The sequence below is a fragment of the Pinus tabuliformis genome, chromosome 3_1 (assembly GCF_031772625.1).
Source record: "Pinus tabuliformis cultivar Carrire ecotype Pingquan chromosome 3_1, CPIR1, whole genome shotgun sequence".
Taxonomy (NCBI): domain Eukaryota; kingdom Viridiplantae; phylum Streptophyta; class Pinopsida; order Pinales; family Pinaceae; genus Pinus; species Pinus tabuliformis.
This window is the reverse complement of record NC_142301.1, coordinates 170245845-170264134: the sequence shown is the minus strand read 5'-3', so window position 1 is coordinate 170264134 and position 18290 is coordinate 170245845. Positions and strand designations below refer to the sequence as shown.

Genomic DNA, 18290 nt, shown 5'->3' with positions numbered 1-18290 from the left:
AATGAAATTTGACAGACCCAAAGCCTTTACAAGATGAGTGGAGTTGTCTCCAAGAATAATTTTCAAATTTGACTCCCTCTCTACCAAATTAGAGGGAACTTCCTTATACCCAGAGAAATGATGAGTTGCCCCACTATCAACCAACCATCTATCCCATGAATTTGAAGGAGAATAACTAGTGAGAGAAGAAATAAGAATATATTCAGATTGATTGCCAATGCTACTTTCATACCTGGAGTATCTTGACTTCTTTTGAGGATGGTGATCTTCATCATGATCACTTGGAGCCTCTTTTCTTCTTCTTTCATCTCGTCCATTGCGATCATTCCTTCGATCATTTCTTCTTCTTCGATCATCAAACCTGTTGTTGTTGCTTCTAGTGTTGTAGCGTGGACCATTGTTCTTGTCGGGGTGTTAATTTTAGATAACAATGGTATGTTCTATGCTTAGCACAATTTACTTCAATGTTCTTTCATCAACCCAATGACAATTTTCAATTATTTCCAGTAGCAATCACATTAACATAATCACATTGACAGTAAATGCAGATAGAACATAAAAACATATGCAGAAGACAAGCCAAGACAAGAGGACAACAATTTTGGTGGATGCCAGGGAAAAACCCCAATGTGGGGAAAACCCTTTGATCAAATCTTCTTATTATTATTCAATAGTTCAACAGAAAGAGAGAGTACAAAAATCAAATTCACTTGCCCAATACACAGTCAAATCAACCCTATAAAATTCTGCGGTCAATTGTAGTGAAACTTTCCCTAACCAGAAAGTCAACGCTGGTCAAAACAATGGTATGTTCTATGCTTAGCGTGGACCATTGTTCTTGTCGGGGTGTTAATTTTAGATAACAATGGTATGTTCTATGCTTAGCACAATTTACTTCAATGTTCTTTCATCAACCCAATGACAATTTTCAATTATTTCCAGTAGCAATCACATTAACATAATGCTAGTGTTGTAGCGTGGACCATTGTTCTTGTCGGGGTGTTAATTTTAGATAACAATGGTATGTTCTATGCTTAGCACAATTTACTTCAATGTTCTTTCATCAACCCAATGACAATTTTCAATTATTTCCAGTAGCAATCACATTAACATAATCACATTGACAGTAAATGCAGATAGAACATAAAAACATATGCAGAAGACAAGCCAAGACAAGAGGACAACAATTTTGGTGGATGCCAGGGAAAAACCCCAATGTGGGGAAAACCCTTTGATCAAATCTTCTTATTATTATTCAATAGTTCAACAGAAAGAGAGAGTACAAAAATCAAATTCACTTGCCCAATACACAGTCAAATCAACCCTATAAAATTCTGCGGTCAATTGTAGTGAAACTTTCCCTAACCAGAAAGTCAACGCTGGTCAAAACAACAAAAAAACTTTACCAATGCAGCTCGGTCTTCCTTGGTAAAACTTAGCGTGAACAGGAGGTCAAATGCAACCCAAAACAACTCGGTCAAACTCGATCAAAGGAGAGAGAAAATTTGTTGTTATTTTTTTGCGGTCAAAACAAAAGTCAACATGCCCATAAAACCTCGATTTTTGTGCCCAAAAATGCGGCCTAAGGAGATCGAACTTCAGCCCTCAAAAACGCAGTCAAACATGGTCAATATCCCTTTGGTCAACGCTGTCCTGAAACTCTGAAATTTCGGCTTGCAAATTGTCCCAGAAATTTGTCCTTCATCCACACGTGAGAGAGAGAGAGATGATCACCAAGCTGTACGAACCAATCTGATTAGGAGAGAGAAGAATAGATGAGTGAGTGATGTCCAAATGAGGTGAGAGGTCACTCCTATTTATACAATTCGATGAGGGTGAAATGACACATCTATTGGGCTTCTTGAGCCTACATTAAGCTGAGGTCGACCTTAACAATTTGTGCATGTGAGAGAATAAATTCAAAATTTCACTTCTGCTTGTTCGAATGAGATGATCTTTATATCAAACTTGGACCTCTCAAAAAGAGGAATCCAATGCAATAATCATCTCCATCATATGAGCTGTCCCAAGGTGGAATTTGGCCCTAGTTGCCAATTTTAACACTCCCTCTCAACTAGGGAGAATTCCACCTACCAATCCATCTGTCATCATCATGCCATCCTGTCATCATGTACCATCTCTGTCATCACTGCTCTCCTCCACTGAGCCATGAAGTAATAATAAAGAAGAAGTGATCGAGAGTGAGTCATAAGACCTTACCACTCTCCATTGACAATAGTCAGTCCTTGATTCCAGATCAAGTTGTTGAACACCATGCATCCCAGTCATAGGGAGTACGACAGTACACGATGTGTCCATCGGTAGTGCTATGGTCCCTAACTACTTTTCCCAACTCATTGGCTAGATGAGAGGTACTTCCCATGAGTCCCATACTCCATGGGTAGGATGTATACTTGGGTATCAACAGGAGAAGGTGAACCACTCATCTTGGTCATATGCCATAGGAGAAGGTGAACCACTCATCCTATGCATATGTAAATTGTAGGGGAGGGTGAACCGCTCACCCTACATACATGTGTCCGCAATCGTAGGGGAAGGTGAACTACTCACCCTACACAGTGCACACATGTCAACCATAATGGGGTATCACAGGGGAAGGTGAACCACTCACCCTGTACATAGCACACCACTAGGGGAAGGTGAACCACTCACGCTATGGTCGCTCATAGCTCCAAGAAGTACCCCAAGCCCCTAGGAGCTCTTAGAGATTAGTGTCTAACTCATGCGGGACCCTCATAGGAGGATCTCTCCACGACTCCAAGTCTCTCTCAGAAGGTTAAGAATTTGGCCTTCCCCAAGGGCTTTGTGAGAATATCTGCGACCTGCTCATCTATCCTAATGTGTTGGAACCTAATTGCTCCTCGTTGTACCATATCCCGGATAAAGTGGTACTTGATATCAATGTGCTTGGAGTGGTCATGGAACACGAGATTCTCTGAAAGGCGAATCCCACTGGTTGTCGCAGAAGATCACGGTGATATCTAGCACGTGCTCAAACAGCTCACTGAAGAGCTTTTTCAACCAAACAACGTCACAATGGGCCATACTCCCAGTAATGTATTCAGCCTCGACGATGCTTAAAGCAATCGATTTCTGCTTCCTGCTCATCCACGATATTGAAGAAGAAACCAAAGAGAAGCAACACCTAGACGTGTTCTTACGATCCACCACATTGCCAACCTAGTCAGCATCTATATATCCATGTAGCCTCAAATTCCTGGCAGTGTATCTTAGTCCATAGTGGATTGTGCCTCGGAGATATCTCAAGAGATTCTTAGCAGCAATCCAATGAATGCGTGGAGGATCGACCATAAATTGATGCAATGTGTTCACAACGAAGCATATGTTAGGATGAGAGTTTACCAAGAACATAGGGCGCTCACAAGTTGACAATACTCGAAAGGGTTTGCTAATTCGGGCCCAACAACACTTTCACATAGCTTCTTGAAGTTGAGTTCCATCGGAGTAGACACAGAGTTGCAATACACCATCCCACATCTCTCAAGCAACTTCACAATGTATTTCCTTGAGAAAGGAAAATATCACCTGGCTTTTGCTAGACCTCCAGCCCTAGGAAGTAGTGCATGATTCCTAGGTCCTTCATCTCAAATTCGGAAGCCAACTCCCTCTTGCATTGATGAATGAGAGTGTCATCACCTGTCAGAAAGAGATCATCCACATAAAGGACTAGAATGGGAGGTCTGTCCTTTTCAACCTTGAGGTATAGGTCTAGGTCAACATTGCTCCTTGTAAATCCCAACTTCTTAAGATAGCTATCTATCCTCTCATACCAAGCCCTAAGGGCTTGCTTTAACCCACAGAGGGCTTTCTTCAACCTGCATACATGTGACTTATGTTCTTGAACATCGAACCCCTCGGGTTGTTCTACATTGTTAAGTTATGGTATGTTCTATGCTTATAACAGTTTACTTCTTTTTCTTATTATATTCCACCGATTAGCAATCACATGTACATAAAGTAAAGTGCAGATAGAACATTAAACGATCGACAGAAAACAAGCCAAGACAAGAGACACAAGAGGTGGCGGCTAGCCAGGGACAAACCCCACAATGTGTGGGGAAACCCTTTGATCAAATCTTCTTTTATCTTCAATAATTCAGCAGAGAGAAATAGTACAATAAATCTGATTCATATCAACAGTAGCAAACCCTAGATCAGTAGCATCAGCATTAGCGGCTTCATTATCAAACTAGGGCAGACCATATCTCACAAACCGACAGTCGGATTGACTTCATTCCACCACCAAAAAGTTTCGGCTTCCAGAGGAGGTTCAGATGAACCTACAGCGCAGTTCAGATGAGGAGATCTTCTAGGCCACGCAAGTCAATCTTTACTTCTGCAGTTGCAGCTTTAGTTTCAGCAATTTCCGGCTTCAAACTAGGGCAGTCGATATCTTGCAAACCGTTCGTCGGATTGACTTCATTCCACCACCAAAAGTTGCGGCTTTCAAAGGAGGTTCAGATGAACCTACAGCGCAGTTCCAAAGAGGAGATCTTCTAGGCCACGCAAGTCAACCTTTACTTCTGCAGTTGCAGCTTCAGTTTCAGCAGTTTCCAGCTTCAAACTAAGGCAGTCGATATCTTGCAAACCATTCGTCGGATTGACTTCATTCCACCACCAAAAGTTGCGGCTTTCAAAGGAGGTTCAGATGAACCTACAGCGCAGTTCCAAAGAGGAGATCTTCTAGGCCACGCAAGTCAATCTTTACTTCTGCAGTTGCAGCTTCAGTTTCAGCAGTTTCCGGCTTCACATGTGTGAGAGAGAGAGACCCATTTCAGCGCAGTAGAGAAGAGACTCATATCTGCGCAGTAGAGAGAGAGATGTGATGAGATGAGTGAGTCTAAATGAGGAAAAGTCCTCTTATATTTATACACAACGTTGGTGGGTGAATAGATGCGACTGTTGGGTTTCTGAGCCTACATGAGTTGTAGGTCGGCTTGATAATAATTCCATAATCAAAATAAATTCATATCTCAATGAATACTAATCGGAATTGGATGATCTTTATATCAATCCTACACCTCTCAACGAGAGGAATCTAATAAAAATATTATTAGCCATGAATAAGATGACCCACATGAAGTTTTTCCCTGGTTGCCAATTTTAACACTCCCTCTCAACCATGGAGAACTTCATCTGCAATCTGTCTATCGGTCGTTACTATTCATCTATCAAATGCACTACCTTGTATAGCCTGACCCTTGCCCTGCTCTGCTCTATTTTGCCTGTTTTGCTTTGTCTTGTTCTGCCCTGAACTGATCTGTACTGTTTTGTTCTGTTCTGCTCTGCTCTTGCATTGTTCTGTTCTACTCTGCTTTTGTTCGAATTATGAAGAAGAAGAAATGATCGAGGATGTATCATACTGACTCAAAGTCAGTCTCAGAGTATGTACCACTGGTCCCAGACCAGTCTCAACCAACCCAAAGTCAGCGTCATAGTGAGTACAACTCCAATGGTCCCAGACCAATATCATCTTCCACTGAGTCAAAGTCAGTCTCAGAGTATGTACCACTGATCCCAGACCAGTCTCAACCGACCCGAAGTCAGCGTCATAGTATGGTACAACTCCTACCACTAGTCCTAGACCAGTATCATTGATCCCAGATCAATGGAGGTCATCCTAGCGTAGGGAGTACGGTAGTTACAACGATGCGTCCATCGGTACTACTATGGTCCCTAACTTCATTTCCCTGATCATTGATCAGATGAGAGGTACTTCCCATGAGTCCCAGACTGGATGGGTAGGATGCCTCGACAGGAGAACTAATCAATCCTGTCCTCATAGGAGAACACATCAATCCTGCTACAATTGCCATGGAGAACACATCAATCCAGGCCTCACAGGAGAACACATCAATCCTGCTACAATTGCCATGGAGAACACATCAATCCAGGCCTCACAGGAGAACACATCAATCCTGCTACAATCGCCATGGAGAACACATCAATCCAGGCCTCACAGGAGAACTAATCATCCTGCTACACAGGAGAGCGAATCATCCTGTCCCACAAGAGAGCGAATCATCTTGTCCCACAAGAGAGCGAATCATCTTGTTCCAGTGTGCACCACCAAGGGAGGGTGAGTCACCCTGCGGTCGTATGTTGCTCCAGTAATAACCGCAAGCCCTTAGAGCTCCCAGAGCTCAATGTATGCAACATGCAGGACCCTTGTACAAGGGTTTCTTACCGACTCCAAGTCGTTTGGGAAAATCACAGATTAGATCTTTCCTTGGGGCTTTGACAAGGTGTATTAACCTGTACATCATCTTAATGCGATGGAGCCTCCTTGCTCATCAACTTACCATATCCAAGATGATGTCTATCTGCTGGAGCAATCGACGAATACGGGATTCCTCAATAATCGAATCCCACCTATGGTTGTTATAGAGAATCACAGTGGTATCCAATGTAAATCCAAACAGCTCACTGAAGAGCTTTCGCAACCAGACTACCTCACACGAGGTTATGCTAGCAACAATATATCCTGCTTCGGCGGTGCTCAAAGCCATCGACTTCTGCTTCCTTCTCATCCAGGATATCGAAGCAGATCCCAAGGTGAAACATCACCCGGAAGTGCTCTTACGGTCCACCACACTGCCTGCCCAATCAACATCAGTATATCCAAGTAGTCTCACATCTCCGGCAGTGTATCTTAATCCATGAGAGATTGTGTCCTGAAGACATCTCAAAAGATTCCTGGCATCAATCCAGTGAGGCTCAACCAAATATGAGCTCACAATGCTAACTGCAAAAAATATGTTCGGACGGAGGTTCACCAAGAACATCAATGCGAATGAGTTTATGAAACTCAGAGGCATTTCCCAAATCTGGTCCGACATCACTACCATATAACTTCTAAAAGTTAAGATCCTCGAGGTAGTCACAGGCTTGCAGTCCATCATACCAAATCTTTCCAATATCTTTACCACATATTTCCCTTGAGATAGGAAAATTTCCCTTGGCTTCTGCCATACTTCAAGTCCTAGGAAGTATTGCATCAGTCCTAGGTCTTTCATTTCAAATTCAGAGGCCAGCTCCCTCTTACATTTGTGAATGAGAGGGTCTGCACCTGTTAGAAAGAGGTCATCCACATACAATACCAGTATGAGAGGCTTGTCATCTTCAACCTTAAAGTAAAGGTTAGGATCGGCTTCACTCCTAGTGAATCCCAGCTTCATCAAGTAGCTATCGATCTTCTCATACCATGCTCGGGGTGCTTGCTTCAGCCCATAGAGAGCTTTCTTCAACCTGCATACATGAGATTTTCGATCATAAATCTCAAATCCTTCGGGTTGCTCCACGTAGACCTCTTCTTTGATCGAGCCATGCAAGAACGCAGTCTTGACATCCATCTGATGTAGGTTCCATCCTCGGCAAGGGCTATGATCGAGCAGATGGTCGTATATTTGGCAACAGGTGCAAATATCTCATCATAGTCTATACCTTCCTTTTGGGAGAAACCTCGAGCAACAAAACGAGCCTTATACTTTTCCGTGCTTCCATCTGCTGCATGCTTTATCTTGTAAAGCCATTTTGAAGTAACAATTGTCTTGTCCAGGGTCTGGGAACTACTTCCCAGACATCATTCTCCATAATAGACTCATATTCTACGGTCATAGCATCCTTCCATACTTGATGCTTGACGGCATCTGAGAATGACGAAGGCTCATTTTGTATGATCGTGCTCATGATGGTCAGGTATCCTTGATACCTATTAAGTTTCTTACTTTGACGGAAGGTTCCTCAGGGTGCAGCATGTCCTTTAGCATCATCAAGTATCCCCCTAAGCCATGAAGGCCTCTTCCTAGAAGAGGAAGGCTCATGTGGATGAGAATCTATCAGATCCATCGGTTCTTCTACATCAGGCATTGATTCATCATCCTTTTCTTTCGGTTCCCTGGTGTTGGCTTCTTGAGAGCTCCTCAAAGTCGAAAGATTGTTCACCTTGCGGTGAAATTTTCTTTAGGAGTCTTGGAACCCAATGCTTGATGAGGGCATCAATTTTGTACATATACGACGGTGATTGTAGTTTCAGCCCATAGAAACATCAGAAGTCTTTGATCATGTAACATGGCCCAGACAACTTCCATCATCGTGCGGTTCTTCCTTCCCACCACACCATTCTGCTCAGGAGTATGTGGTGTAGTAGTCTCCCTCTTAATGCCAACCTTAGGTATGCCTGAGTGAACCAATTGTAATATATCAGAGGTCTTGCTTTGGCTTGAGGGGAATGGTCCCCTTTTGAGCTTTCCTTCAGCACATCCTGGACATACACCTTCATTCTCTATTCAGAATTCGGGCATCCCTATCACCATTTGTCTTACACCGAGTATAGCTTTATAATGAAGGGGGGAAAACCTCTAATGCCAAAGTTCGGATTGAAGAGATGTGTCATAAGACATGACACCTAGCAGACTTCCATCGACCTGATATAATGAATCAACACTAAACCCAAGAGTAAAGGCATCTTTAACATTATTTTTCCATATACATACCTTGCCATCGCTGAAGGTTACCTTGTAGCCTTTGTCTTCCGTTCTCGAGATGGACACTAGGTTCTTTTTGAGGTCAGGTGCATTTAATACATCCTGGAATTTCTGGCCTTCTTGAATGCTTGTCCTCTTCCTTGATTCCCAGCTGTCCTCTTACCTTTGCCGTTGAATTTGTCATTCCTTTGATTGCCATCAGAGGGATTTTGATCATCGTCCTAGAGTGAGTCCTTTCTATCAGGGCACTCCCTTGCATAGTGACTTGCTTTATCGCAAATGTAACATCGTCATTTTCTTCTAGCCTTAGGTCCAGCCTTTCCTTTTGATTTAGTCCCGGAATTATTTCTTTTCTTTGCATGAAAAGAAAAGGCAGCAGGAGGACCTTTAGGCATGGGCATTTCTTACACTTCTTCCCTTGTTTATTCTTGAATGCATCTAGCCATTAATTCCTCGAAACCAGGAATTACATTATAGTTTAGAAGAGTAGTCCTGAACACATACCATTCAAATGGTAATCCTTCAAGAGTTGTGAGTGCCATTTCTCTGTCAGTAATAGTTTCCCCAATAGATAGGAGATCGTTCTTGATCTCGGTGATTCTTAAGAAGTATGCTTGCATACTTTCATCTTTACCCTTCTTGATTTCCCTCAGCTTATTTCTAAGAAACAAAACTTGATTTGCATCATTAACTTTAAATAAACTCACCAGTCTGTCGTAGATTTCCTTGGAGGTGTCTAGATCAGAGATGTAGGCCACCAAGCGCTTGTCGATAAAGTCCCGGATGATCTTCTTTGTTTTGACTTCTCCATTTTTCCATTTGTTCCAGGCAGCAGCAGATGCATTTGATGAAGGCTCAACAATATTGCCTCTTACATGGTCCAACACTCCTTGATCTTCAAGGGTTAGATCGATAGACATCTTTCATCCGTGATAGTCAGCTTTCTCACGAAGCTTGTCTTCGGCAGGAAAGAGTGTTGAGGACCCCATAGTTCTTTTAGGATAGCCTTGCCAATCTTCTCTTCAATGATTGCTCTTGCTCTTGCTCGGGCTTTGTCTTCACCTCAGCTCCGATACCATGTTAAGTTATGGTATGTTCTATGCTTATAACAATTTACTTCTTTTTCTTATTATATTCCACCGATTAGCAATCACATGTACATAAAGTAAAGTGCAGATAGAACATTAAACGATCGACAGAAAACAAGCCAAGACAAGAGACACAAGATGTGGCGGCTAGCCAGGGACAAACCCCACAATGTGTGGGGAAACCCTTTGATCAAATCTTCTTTTATCTTCAATAATTCAACAGAGAGAAATAGTACAATAAATTTGATTCATATCAGCAGTAGCAAACCCTAGATCAGTAGCATCAGCATTAGCGGCTTCATTATCAAACTAGGGCAGACCATATCTCACAAACCGACAGTCGGATTGACTTCATTCCACCACCAAAAGTTTCGGCTTCCAGAGGAGGTTCAGATGAACCTACAACGCAGTTCAGATGAGGAGATCTTCTAGGCCAAGCAAGTCAATCTTTACTTCTGCAGTTGCAGCTTCAGTTTCAGCAATTTCCGGCTTCATACTAGGGCAGTCGATATCTTGCAAACCGTTCGTCGGATTGACTTCATTCCACCACCAAAAGTTGCGGCTTTCAAAGGAGGTTCAGATGAACGTACAACGCAGTTCCAAAGAGGAGATCTTCTAGGCCACGCAAGTCAATCTTTACTTCTGCAGTTGCAGCTTCAGTTTCAACAGTTTCTGGCTTCAAACTAGGGCAGTCGATATCTTGCAAACCGTTCATTGGATTGACTTCATTCCACCACCAAAAGTTGCGGCTTTCAAAGGAGGTTCAGGTGAACCTACAGCGCAGTTCCAAAGAGGAGATCTTCTAGGCCACGCAAGTCAATCTTTACTTCTGCAGTTGCAGCTTCAGTTTCAGCAGTTTCCGGCTTCACATGTGTGAGAGAGAGAGACCCATTTCAGCGCAGTAGAGAAGAGACTCATATCTACGCAGTAGAGAAGAGACTCATATCTGCGCAGTAGAGAGAGAGAGAGATGTGATGAGATGAGTGAGTCTAAATGAGGAAAAGTCCTCTTAAATTTATACACAACGTTGGTGGGTGAATAGATGCGATTGTTGGGCTTCTGAGCCTACATGAGTTGTAGGTCGGCTTGATAATAATTCCATAATCAAAATAAATTCATATCTCCATGAATAATTATCGGAATTGGATGATCTTTATATCAATCCTACACCTCTCGACGAGAGGAATCTATTAAAAATATTATTAGCCATGAATAAGATGACCCACGTGAAGTTTTGCCCTGGTTGCCAATTTTAACACTCCCTCTCAACCATGGAGAACTTCATCTGCAATCTGTCTATCGGTCGTTACTATTCATCCATCAAATGCACTGACGTGTACAGCCTGACCCTTGCCCTGCTCTGCTCTATTTTGCCTGTTCTGCTTTGTCTTGTTCTGCCCTGCACTGATCTGTACTGTTTTGTTCTGTTCTGCTCTGCTCTTGCATTGTTCTGTTCTACTCTGCTTTTGTCCGAATTATGAAGAAGAAGAAATGATCGAGGATGTATCATACTGACTCAAAGTCAGTCTCAGAGTATGTACCACTGGTTCCAGACCAGTCTCAACCAACCCAAAGTCAGCATCATAGTGAGTACAACTCCAATGGTCCCAGACCAATATCATCCTCCACTGACTCAAAGTCAGTCTCAGAGTATGTACCACTGATCCCAGACCAGTCTTAACCGACCCGAAGTCAGCGTCATAGTATGGTACAACTCCTACCACTGGTCCCAGACCAGTATCATTGATCCCAGATCAATGGAGGTCATCCTAGCGTAGGGAGTACGATAGTTACAACGATGCGTCCATCGGTACTACTATGGTCCCTAACTTCATTTCCCTGCTCATTGATCAGATGAGAGGTACTTCCCATGAGTCCCAGACTGCATGGGTAGGATGCCTCGACAGGAGAACTAATCAATCCTGTCCTCATAGGAGAACACATCAATCCTGCTACAATTTCCATGGAGAACACATCAATCCAGGCCTCATAGGAGAACACATCAATCCTGCTACAATTGCCATGGAGAACACATCAATCCAGGCCTCACAGGAGAACACATCAATCCTGCTACAATCGCCATGGAGAACACATCAATCCAGGCCTCACAGGAGAACTAATCATCCTGCCACACAGGAGAGCGAATCATCCTGTTCCACAAGAGAGCGAATCATCTTGTCCCACAAGAGAGCGAATCATCTTGTTCCAGTGTGCACCACCAGGGGAGGGTGAGTCACCCTGCGGTCGTATGTTGCTCCAGTAATAACCGCAAGCCCTTAGAGCTCCCAGAGCTCAATGTATGCAACATGCAGGACCCTTGTACAAGGGTTTCTTACCGACTCCAAGTCGTTTGGGAAAATCACAGATTAGATCTTTCCTTGGGGCTTTGACAAGGTGTATCAACCTGTACATCATCTTAATGCGATGGAGCCTCCTTGCTCATCAACTTACCATATCCAAGATGATGTCTATCTGTTGGAGCAATCGACGAATACGGGATTCCTCAATAATCGAATCCCACCTCTGGTTGTTATAGAGAATCACAGTGGTATCCAATGTAAATCCAAACAGCTAACTGAAGAGCTTTCGCAACCAGACTACGTCACACGAGGTTATGCTAGCAACAATATATCCTGCTTCGGCGGTGCTCAAAGCCACCGACTTCTGCTTCGTGCTCATCCAGGATATCGAAGCAGATCTCAAGGTGAAACAGCACCCGGAAGTGCTCTTACGGACCACCACACTGCCTGCCCAATCAACATTAGTATATCCAAGTAGTCTCACATCTCCGACATTGTATCTTAATCCATGAGAGATTGTGTCCTGGAGACATCTCAGAAGATTCCTGGCCAAATAGTTCTTTCACGATAGCCTTGCCAATCTTCTCTTCAATGATTGCTCTTGCTCTTGCTCGGGCTTTGTCTTCACCTCAGCTCCGATACCATGTTAAGTTATGGTATGTTCTATGCTTATAACAGTTTACTTCTTTTTCTTATTATATTCCACCGATTAGCAATCACATGTACATAAAGTAAAGTGCAGATAGAACATTAAACGATCGACAGAAAACAAGCCAAGACAAGAGACACAAGATGTGGCGGCTAGCCAGGGACAAACCCCACAATGTGTGGGGAAACCCTTTGATCAAATCTTCTTTTATCTTCAATAATTCAACAGAGAGAAATAGTACAATAAATCTGATTCATATCAGCAGTAGCAAACCCTAGATCAGTAGCATCAACATTAGCGGCTTTATTATCAAACTAGGGCAGACCATATCTCACAAACCGACAGTCGGATTGACTTCATTCCACCACCAAAAGTTTCGGCTTCCAGAGGAGGTTCAGATGAACCTACAACGCAGTTCAGATGAGGAGATCTTCTAGGCCACGCAAGTCAATCTTTACTTCTGCAGTTGCAGCTTCAGTTTCAGCAGTTTCCGGCTTCAAACTAGGGCAGTCGATATCTTGCAAACCGTTCGTCGGATTGACTTCATTCCACCACCAAAAGTTGCGGCTTTCAAAGGAGGTTCATATGAACCTACAACGCTGTTCCAAAGAGGAGATCTTCTAGGCCATGCAAGTCAATCTTTACTTCTGCAGTTGCAGCTTCAGTTTCAATAGTTTCCGGCTTCAAACTAGGGCAGTCGATATCTTACAAACCGTTCGTCGGATTGACTTCATTCCACCACCAAAAGTTGCGGCTTTCAAAGGAGGTTCAGATGAACCTATAGCGCAGTTCCAAAGATGAGATCTTCTAGGCCACGCAAGTCAATCTTTACTTCTGCAGTTGCAGCTTCAGTTTCAGCAGTTTCCGGCTTCACATGTGTGAGAGAGAGAGACCCATTTCAGCGCAGTAGAGAAGAGACTCATATCTGCGCAGTAGAGAGAGAGATGTGATGAGATGAGTGAGTCTAAATGAGGAAAAGTCCTCTTATATTTATACACAACGTTGGTGGGTGAATAGATGCGACTGTTGGGCTTCTGAGCCTACATGAGTTGTAGGTCGGCTTGATAATAATTCCATAATCAAAATAAATTCATATCTCCATGATTACTTATCGGAATTGGATGATCTTTATATCAATCCTACACCTCTCGACGAGAGGAATCTAATAAAAATATTATTAGCCATAAATAAGATGACCCACATGAAGTTTTGCCCTGGTTGCCAATTTTAACATACATAGACTTCCTCCTTGAGCAAGCTATGCAAGAACGCAGTTTTGACCAATGTGGAAAAAGTCAAAGTCGGGATTAAATCGGCAAGGGTCCAAAAGTTGAAAAACTTCTTAAAGTCGAGAGTTTTTTAAAAAAGTTGGCAAAAGGTCGGCATAATTAAAAAAACACAAAAATATTCTTTTATTTTTTATTTTTTTTTAGCATCTAGAGTATCCACAACATCAAATAAATGCATTTCCACATAAACATGTAAAGAAAGCTAATATATAATATGTATATGTGTTGGACACAGATTGTCATTGATGTCAATATGGCAAAATATTCAAGAGGAGGAGACAGAGTATATCAGAGCCAAGGGGAGCAAAAGGAGCCGAGAGGAGCGGACCAAGCCGGAGGAGCCACATATATCGGAGGAGTGCCAGAGCAAGAGGAGCCATATCGAAGGAGTGTTAGAGCAAGAGGAGCCATTGGAGGAGCTATGGGAGCAAACAGAGTGGACCGAGAGGAGCAGATGGAGCAAGAGGAGCCAAGAGGAGCCATATATATATATATTACAAACAAATAGGGCCATCGGAGTCATGTGATTGAAGCCTTGGGAGTCATTTCCTTTTTATACAGACTCCTTAAATCATTTTACAAGTGCTATATCGAATATCTCTGTTTACACAGAGAATTCAAAATATTTCCCCTTAGGTGGGACAGTGGCGGAGTTGAAAGAATATTAATTTTGGTCCAGACCCATATCGGGTCCGGAAACCAAATATCGCATCGGAGGAGAGGCCTCGGAACCGCCAAAGTGTATGCTCTGAAATCCCAGAGCCGAAGTATTATGAAGTACAACGGATAAGGATTTCGGGTCCGAAATCAATATCGCATCAGAGGAGTGGAGCCTTTCGCAATCATCGAAGTGTATGCTCCGACAGACCGGAGCCGAACCATTATAAAGGGGAGCATAAAGTAATATCGGGTCTGCAAAGGCCTTTGGGACTGTTAAGTGTAAGCTCCGACTGTCCGGAGCCGAAATATTATAAAACAGAGTCTAAAGAGCATCGGGTCCGCTCCTCATCGGAGGTCGGAGTAAAGAGATTTATTGTGATCGCCGAAATCCGTACCCGCCGATAACGTTAAAGGTGGGCGGATAAGATTTGAAATCCGCGAATGATCATTTGAGCGGATTTACATGGGTTCCTGTGTAGTAATGTATATGTGACCGAAATCTTTATAAAGGGGTTTTATAATGTTTCCCATATATTATATGTGGCTGTGGGTTTAAGCCTTAAGACATGTATTGAAACGCTTGTGTTGATTGTATGTGTGGACACGGTTGGGCGGTGGCTTCCAATAGACATAAAAGCGGAAATAAAAGGGTGGCTCTGATTCTATAAGTGTGGCGGGTTGATTAAAGCGCTCGATGATGGTTGATTAAAAGGCTCGGTTGGTGGCTTCCGATGGTTGATTAAAACGCTCGGGTGGTGGCTTCTGATGGGTGATTAAACGCCTCCGATAAAGCCTGTAAGATAGAAGAAGCAAAGGAATGGAAGCCGAAGTGTCAAGCGATCAAGTGAGGAGGAAGCCAAAGAGCCAGCATGTAAGAGGAAACGAATGGACAGGGGCATGGAGCATATAAAAGCAGCAAAAACAGAGAACTGTGGTGTTGTTGGTGGATGGCATAACTTGAGCATGAGATAGTGGAAGCAGCAGAAGAAAAGGGGGCAACAGAAGCAGTGGAAGCTGAAAAGAGCGCAGCAGCACACCAGTGTATACCAAAGAGGTTGGAGCCTCAGAATTGAAAAGGATTGAAGTCCTTGGGAGTTGGTGCTCCTAAGTCCAAGATTGGTGTCTTGGCAAAATAGAGTTGGTGCTCAAGAGGTTGGAGCCTCACCAAAGTCCAAGTTGGAGCTTGGCAACCAATTGTGACATTCTATTTATTGTATTTATTTTACTGCACAGTTATTTTAATAAAAGCATTTATTCCTGCTGTTCATTTTGTGTTCTGAACATACATGTTTTAACTAGTAAAACAATAGTGAGAAAAAGAAATACTGATTCACCCCCCTCTCAGTATTTCCAACAATTGGTACCAGAGCAGGCTTCTTCACTCTAGCCTAACAGCTTGAAGAAGGATCAACAACCATGATGAGAAATCATGAAGCATCAGGAAAACCTCCTCTGTTCGATGGCACTAACTTTGGTCTTTGGAAGAAAAGAATGACTTACTATTTAATGTCCGTTGGACCTGAAGTCTGGCATTTTTGTCAAATTGAATACCAAGCGACTTCCTCTCTTCCAACAGACCAAGACGAGAGGAAAGCCTACATTGCAAATGCAAAGGCCATGAACTCCATCACTAGTGGAATCACTGATTCCGAGTTTACAAAAATCATGCACTGTAACTCTGCCAAAGAAATATGGGAGAAGCTAGTTAGCTTGTACGATGGAGACTCAAAAGTCAAAAAGGCAAAGCTTCAAACTCACAGAAGACAATTTGAAAGTTTGAAGATGGAAGAGGAAGAAGATATTGCAGCATACCTCCTCCGAGTAGCTGAAGTGGTAAATTCCCTGAAAGGATTGGACGAAAAGGTTGAAGAAAGTACTATTGTACAAAAGGTATTAAGGTCCCTTCCAGACAGATTTGACTCCAAAATAAGTGCTATAGAAGAATCAAAGGATCTTGACACCCTCAAAATGGATGAACTCCATGGAATTCTCACTGCCTATGAAATGAGGAAAGGTGGACCTAGCTCCAAAGATGCAACATTCAAGGCCTCAAAGTCAAAGAAAGGGAAAGAAAGGAATGACTGTAGTGATGAGTCAGATGTGGAATCCGAATTGGCTCAATATGTACGAACGCTGAAGAGAGGATCTAAGCTTAAAGGCAAGTATCCTCTTATCTGTTTTAAATGTGGTAAAATAGGTCATTATGCAGCAAAATGTCCTCATAAACATGACAGTGATGATGAAAGAAATTCTAAAAGAATGACATACAAAAAGAAAGGGTTCAATAAGAAAAACCTTCTCTCCAAGCAAGATGAGTCTGATGAGGATGAGTTTATGGTCATCAAAAAGAAATCAGATGAGGAAAGCGATCATGATGAAAGCCAAGAAGCATTATTCATGGCACTCATAGAGGATGATGACTCGGGGCAAGAAGGAAATGTGGATGAACTGTTAATAAGTGCCATTGAAGAGAACGAGAAACTACGGAACAAAATTATCTCTCTCAAAGTGGAAAACGAAGAAATAAGAAGGAGAGAAGATCTCTTGGAAACAAAGCTTAAGGAAAAAGAAGAGACTTGTGAAGAACGTGAGGCCGAAGTAGTATCTCTGAGAAAGGAGTTGGAGCAAATTTAAAAGGGCTGTAAAAGCTCTCAAATACTTGATATTATTCTGAAAAATCAAAAACCTCAACATGATATGTCTGGAATAGGTTTCAAGGGAGAATCCTCAAGCACTAAGAATAGTGCGAAAAGCTATGCCGGTGCACTTTCCTGCAACCTGTGTTGCATGGGTACCTGCACCTGGGGGTGGGGTTCTCGAACCCGTCCCGGGTTCCCGCACCCAAGTACCGGATTCAGGTACGGGTTCTTCCCAGACGAACCCAGAAGAACCGGGTTCTTCCATGAAGAATCGGGTTCTTCAAAAAAAAAATTTGGGTTCTTTTCCTTTAATGGGTTCTTGGGTTCTTCGGGTGCTTGGGTTCTTCGGGTTCTTCGGGTTGGGTTCTTTGGGTCCTTCGGGTTTTTTGAGTTCTTCATAAAAAAACTATATTAAAAATTTAGTTTTCAAATAATTTTTTTTATTGAAATTTAAAAAATAACTTATAACAAAACCTAAAAAAACCTAAATCAATTCTTGTAAATCAATTTGGAATGAAACATTCTTCCACGGTCCTTACCATCAAAACCTGTGTTGCACGAGTACCTGCACCCGGTTTTTTAAGTTTTTTACAAGTCTTGTTTTTTAAGAATTCTTGTAAATCAATTTGGAATGAAACATTCATTCCCGAGCCAAATAACCATCAAATTATAAATTGTAAATGCACACATACAGGTTCAGACATTTTCGGTCAAATAGAAAGTAGGATTGAGACCAGCTGTTATAGATCTAACCCAGAAATACTATAGATCTGATATAAAAATATGAGATAATGCAAATAACCCAGAAATAAGATGAAATGATTCTTTATTGATCTGATCTGATCCAATCCAAAAGATATATGATAACAGAAATAAACCCAAGAAAGAACACGATCAAAATAGATAGAAATGATTCTTTATTATCAAAACCCTTATGGTAGGGCAACACCATACATTCACTCCTTAAGGAAGGAGAGCACTCCACAAGCCATATGCCTGTTCATACAATAATACTTCTCTTCATATCCTCCATGTGGAGTCTCTAGCCTTTATATAGGCCTCATACATACAATACCATGGGTCATTACCATGGTTCCCTCATACCATCAACTAATACCATGGGCCCATTACATTAGT

At 42.4% G+C, this 18290-nt stretch overlaps 1 protein-coding gene across 1 annotated transcript in view; it reads left to right on the top strand.

Moving 5' to 3' along the window:
• Positions 1–18290, top strand: part of DECOY (decoy) — a 139955-nt gene that overhangs the window by 72292 nt on the left and 49373 nt on the right. The gene's annotated exons all lie outside the window — the stretch shown is intronic.